Source organism: Marmota marmota, unplaced genomic scaffold (assembly GCF_001458135.2).
Source record: "Marmota marmota marmota unplaced genomic scaffold, marMar, whole genome shotgun sequence".
NCBI classification, from domain to species: domain Eukaryota; kingdom Metazoa; phylum Chordata; class Mammalia; order Rodentia; family Sciuridae; genus Marmota; species Marmota marmota.
Window position 1 is genome coordinate 128,292 of NW_026000349.1, and position 5,126 is coordinate 133,417.

Here is a 5,126-nt window from a genome sequence, read left to right on the forward strand (position 1 = left end):
CTCTCCTTGTTCTGTATGTTGGATATCTTCATAATTATGTGTCTTGGAGTTGGTTTATTATGGTTTTGAATGTTTGGAGTCCTGTAGGCTTCCAGGATTTGGCAATCCATTCCATCTTTCATATCTGGGAAGTTTTCTAGGATTATTTCATTTAATAGGTTGTCCATTCCTTTGGTTTGAACCTCTATACTTTCTTCTATCCCAATGACTCTCAAGTTTAGTTTTTTTATGACATCCCATATCTCTTGTATAGATTGCTCATGAGTTTTAAGCATCCTTTCTGTGTTGACTATATTCTTTTCAAGTTGATAAACTTTGTCTTCATTATCTGATGTTCTGACTTCTACTTGATCTAGTCTATTTGTAATATTCTCGTTTGAGTTTTTAATTTGGTTTATGGTTTCCTGCATTTCTAGGATTACTGTTTGATTTTTTTTTTTTTCAATCTCTATCTCCTGGTAGAGCTCATTCTTTACCATTTGAATTTGTTTATTTAATTCGTTTTCAAAATATACGTTCATTGCTTGGACTTGCTGTCTCATGTCTTCTCTAATATTCCGTTCCATCTGAGTTAGGTATGCCTTGAGTTCTTTCTCTGTCCATTTTTCTGATGCCTCTAGGTTCTCCTGTAGATTTAAGTTGTCCTGCATTGTTTGTAATCCTTTTTTCCCTTGTTTTTTCATGTTGTTCATGTTACTTTACAGCTCTTTTTGACTGCTGTGTTTCTGCTTTCTCCTATAAATTTGTTTTGGTTTTGTATATCTCTGTTGTCTCTCCTTTGTGGTGGGAGACTATGCCTAGAAATGTTGGGCTTTATTGTGGTTTAAAGCTGATTCATTCAATTCATAAAAGGCTTCCAGATTCTATATGCATATAATGATTTGTTGCCTGTTCTTAGGACTTTATGTTTAGGTTAGGTGCTATGATGGTATGAGGGTTAGTATGTCTTGGCTACTTTAGAAGATTGCTCTACTGAAGGGGGATACTAACAGGTGATTGGATCAGGGTGTTGGTAGTAGCTAGGTATTTAGGAGCCCTATAGACAGCCTTGAAACACTCACCTATTTGCATTTAGACAATTACACAAATGGAAGACGTAATGCTTGGGATGAAAGTTAGGGGGTAGGGGAAGGAAGGTGCTCTTAAAAAGAAAGAAGGAGAGAGAGATAGATAGATTAGAGGAGAATGGAAAGAACAATAAAGCTTGAAACAGGAAAGAAAGAAAGAAGGAAAAGGGGAGAAAAGAACAAAGAGAGAAAAAAAAGAAAAAAATCGAAGTCTTAGAGATCAATTTTCTTCTCTTCCAGTAGGCGGAGCTGTGCCCTCCTAGCCGAGCTTCTGCCCTCTATGTGCAGATAGCAATCCCTGTAAGGCGGCTCCTGGGAGTCTCTCAATCTTGTTAGTCCAGAGCCGTTTCACTTCTCCGGCCCCCTCCCCCCCTCCTCCTGCCAGCCAGCCACCAGGTCCTGTTCACCGGAGTCGGTTCCACAAAGATCTGGTTACACTTGCAGCCCCACCGCGTGTCCTATTTTCTGAACGACTGAGCACTCTCTCTGTCATTCATCTGAGCCCCAGTGCTGTGGTGCGGTGATCTGGGAACCAACAGTTTAATTTTTCCGGACCCCTTTGGTGGGCATGCCCCCGGAAACTGGCGGCTAAGATCTTGGGTGTTGCCGCTGGTGGGAAGGGGAGTTGGGGATCGGGAATCCTCTCTGCTTCCCTACAGACACGCCCCTGGAGAGATTCCTGAGGTTTCCTGGCTGCTTGTATCTGGAGGGGGTGGGAGTCACACACCTGCTAAAGTGGATTCTGCTGGGAAGGAATTCCATCCGCCGAACTCCGGTGACGTCACCTCTCTGCTATGGCGGGCCCCAGGCTCCTTGCCCAAGTGTCCGAAGGGAGGGGTGGGACTGGTCTGTCTCTGGTTGGCTTCAGTTCCCGGTTCACTACTTCATGAAAGCCTGGCTAGAGACCTCTTCCTAGAGTCCCTGTGCTGCTCCTGCTGAGGAGGCTAGCCGCCGAGTCGCTTGGGCAGCGGCTGGCGGGTCTGGACCTCCATGCTGCGTGGTGGAGATTCACTCGTCTGGGGCAAACTGTCACCTCCAAAAATCCTACCAATTGCCGGCCGGTCTCTCTTCAGTGGAATTTCGCCAGGAGCCTCTCAGCAGGTAGAATCCAAGCGTATCAGTGCATCTCTCTGACCCTGTTACTGAGGAGGTACTGAAAGCGCTTCCTCCCCGCCCGCCGCCATGTTGGATCCTCCATTATTTTCCTTTTAAACTTAGGATTTCTGAGGAGAGACACATGATTGTCTTATCCATCCATGTGAATTTTTTTTTTACTCAAGCTTTAGAATATAGGAATTATACAAATAAACATATAAAAATAAGTTTTTCATAGAAAAACTTGTGAAATCAGTAGTAATCTGTTAATAATGAGTTAGTAATCTGTGCAGTAATCTGTGGCCTGTTAGCTTCTATCATTCCAAAGCTAACAAGACTGAAATGCCTTCAAAGACACTCAGAGTGGAGGTGTCTTGCCCCTGGAGCAGGGAGTACCCAAGAAGCTGGCTGAAGTGGAGCTCCCTCTGCACCCACGTTGTAGGTGTCTCACCCCTGGAGAAGGGAGTGTCCTTTACCCTGGCTGCAGCAGCTTGCAGAGCTCCCCCCAGCACCTAGGGTGGTGGGGTCTCACCCCTGGATGGGGGAGTCCACCTGAGCCTGGCTTCAGGGGCTTGCGGAGCTCGCTCCTGCACCCAGGGTGGAGGTGTCTTGCCCCTGGAGCGGGCAGTGCCCTCACCCCTGGATGGGTCAGAGTAAGGAGCTCCTCCAGACATCCAGGCTGCAGCTATGTGCGGAGTTACCCCCAGAACCCAGGGAGGAGGGGTCTCGCACCTGGACGGGGGAGTCCCCTCAAGCCTTGCTGTGGTGGTATTTGGAGCTCCCCCCAACACCTAGGTTGGATGGGTCTCGCCCATGGATGGGGGAGTGCCCTCCACCCTGGCTGCAGTGGTATGCAGAACTCCTTAGCACACCCAGGTTGGAGGGGTTCCCCCCCTGTAAGGGGAAGTGATCTGGATCCTGGCTGAGGCAGAGTAAGGAGCTCCTCCCAGCATCCAGGGTGGAGGGGTATAGCATCTAGAGGGGGAGTACTCTAGACCCTAGCTACTGCAGAGTGTGGAACTCCCTCTGGCTCCAAGGTTGGAGGGGTCTCCCCCCCTGGAGAGGGGAGTGCCCTCGACCCTGGCTACAACAGCATACAAAGCTCCCCCATGCACCCAGGTTGGAGGGGTCCTGCCCCTGAAAAGAGAGTTTCCTCGAGTGGCATGAGGAGCTGCACCCAGCACCCAGGATGGAGGGGTCTAACACTGAAGTGGGGAGTCCCCTCCACCCTGGCTGCAGTGGTGTGCAGAGCTCCTCCTGTCACACAGGATGGAGGGGTCTTGCCCCTTGCAGGGCGACTCTCCTTCACCCTGGGTGCCATGGCCTGTGGAGCTCCCACTGACACCCAGGGTGGAGGGGTCTGGCCCCTGGAAGGGGGAGTCCCCTTAAACCTGAGCATAGCGGCTTGTGGAGCACTCCCTGGCGCCCAGGTGGAGGGGTGTCCCCCCTGAAGGGGGAAGTACCCTTGACCCTGGCTACAGCTGCTTGCTGAGCTGCCCCAGGCACCCAGGTTGGAGGGGTCTTGCCACTGGAGAAGGAAGTGACCTCTACCCTGGCTGAGGAAGCATGCGGAGCTGCCCTGGCACCTAGGCTGGAGGGGTCTCACCCCCTCCAGGGGTGAGACACCTCGACCCTTGCTGCAGCAGCTTGCAGGGCTCCCCCGAAACCCAGGGTGGAGGGGTTTCGCCCCTGTAGGGGGACGTCGCCTGGAGCCCAGCTGTGGTGGCCTGCGAAGCTCACCTGGCTCCAGGTTAGAGGGGTCTGTCCACTGGAGGGGGGAGTCCCGTCGCCCCGTCTTTAAGGCTTGCAGAGTTACCCCTGGCAACTAGGTTCAGGGGTCTCATCCCTGGAGGGGAGAATCCCTCAACCCTGGCTTCTGTGGCATGCAGAGATCTCCCCAGCACCCAGGGTGGAGGGGTTTCGACCCTGGAGAAGGGATTCCCCTAGACCTTGGCTGCAGCAGCGTGCGGAGCTGCCCCTGGCACCCAGGGTGAAGGGGTCTCACCCCTGGAGATGGGAGTCCCCTGGAGTCTGGCTGCAGTGGCATGCGGCTCTCCCCCTGGCACCCAGGTTGGAGGTTTCTGGCCTCTGGAGAAGGGAGTGCCCTTGACTCTGGCTCCAGCAGCATGAGGAGCTCCCCTTGCTCCCCGGCATCCAGGATGGAGGGGTCTCGTCCTTGGAGGGGAAAGTGCCCTTGACCCTGGCTTCGAAGGCTTGCGGACCACCCCGCCCCACCCCACCCCAGATTAGGAAGTTTCCACCCTGGAGGGAGGAGTGCCCTCCACCCTGGCTGCAGGCATCCTGAGCTCCCCTGGAAACAAGATTGGAGGGGTCTCACCCCTAGAGTGGGGAGTCCCCTCGAGTCTGGCTACAATGGCGTGCAGAGCTCCTCCCCACCCTGGCACCCAAGTTGAAGGGGTTTCCACCCTGGAGGGGGGAGTACCCTCCACCCTGGCTGCAGGAGTGTTGAGCTCCCCCAGGAACTCAGGTTGGAGGCAATCGCCATGTGGTGGGGAGTCCCCTGAATCCTGGCTGCAGCAGCTTGCGGAGCTCCCCCTGGCACCCAGGGTGGAGGGGTCTTGCCCCTGTTGGGGTTAGTACCCTCGACCCTGGCTGGGGCAGAGAAAGGAGGTCATCCTGGAACCCAGGGTGAAGGGGTCTCGACCCTGAAGGGGGGAGTGCTCTCCACCCTGGCTGCGGTGCTGTGCAGAGCTCCCATCAGCACCCAGGTTGGAGGGGTCTCTCCCCTGGATGGGAGAGTGCTGTGGCTTGTGGAGCTCCCTCAGGTACCAACGTTGGAGTGGTCTTCCCCTTCGCGTGGGAATTGCCCTCCACCCTGGCTGCCTGCCAAGGCGTGTGGAGTTCCCCCTGGCACCCAGGGTTGACTGGTTTCCTCCCTGGAGGAAGGAGTTTCCTGGAACTTGAGTGCAGTAATGTGCAGAGCTCTCCCAGCACTGGGGGGGG

The 5,126-nt window shown here is 53.7% G+C and overlaps 1 protein-coding gene across 1 annotated transcript in view; it reads right to left on the reverse strand.

Annotated features, from left to right (window-relative positions):
- LOC125614530 (broad substrate specificity ATP-binding cassette transporter ABCG2-like) overlaps positions 1-5,126 on the reverse strand; it is a gene marked incomplete at its 3' end in the record, with an annotated part of 101,047 nt that overhangs the window by 87,302 nt on the left and 8,619 nt on the right. The window lies entirely within an intron of this gene.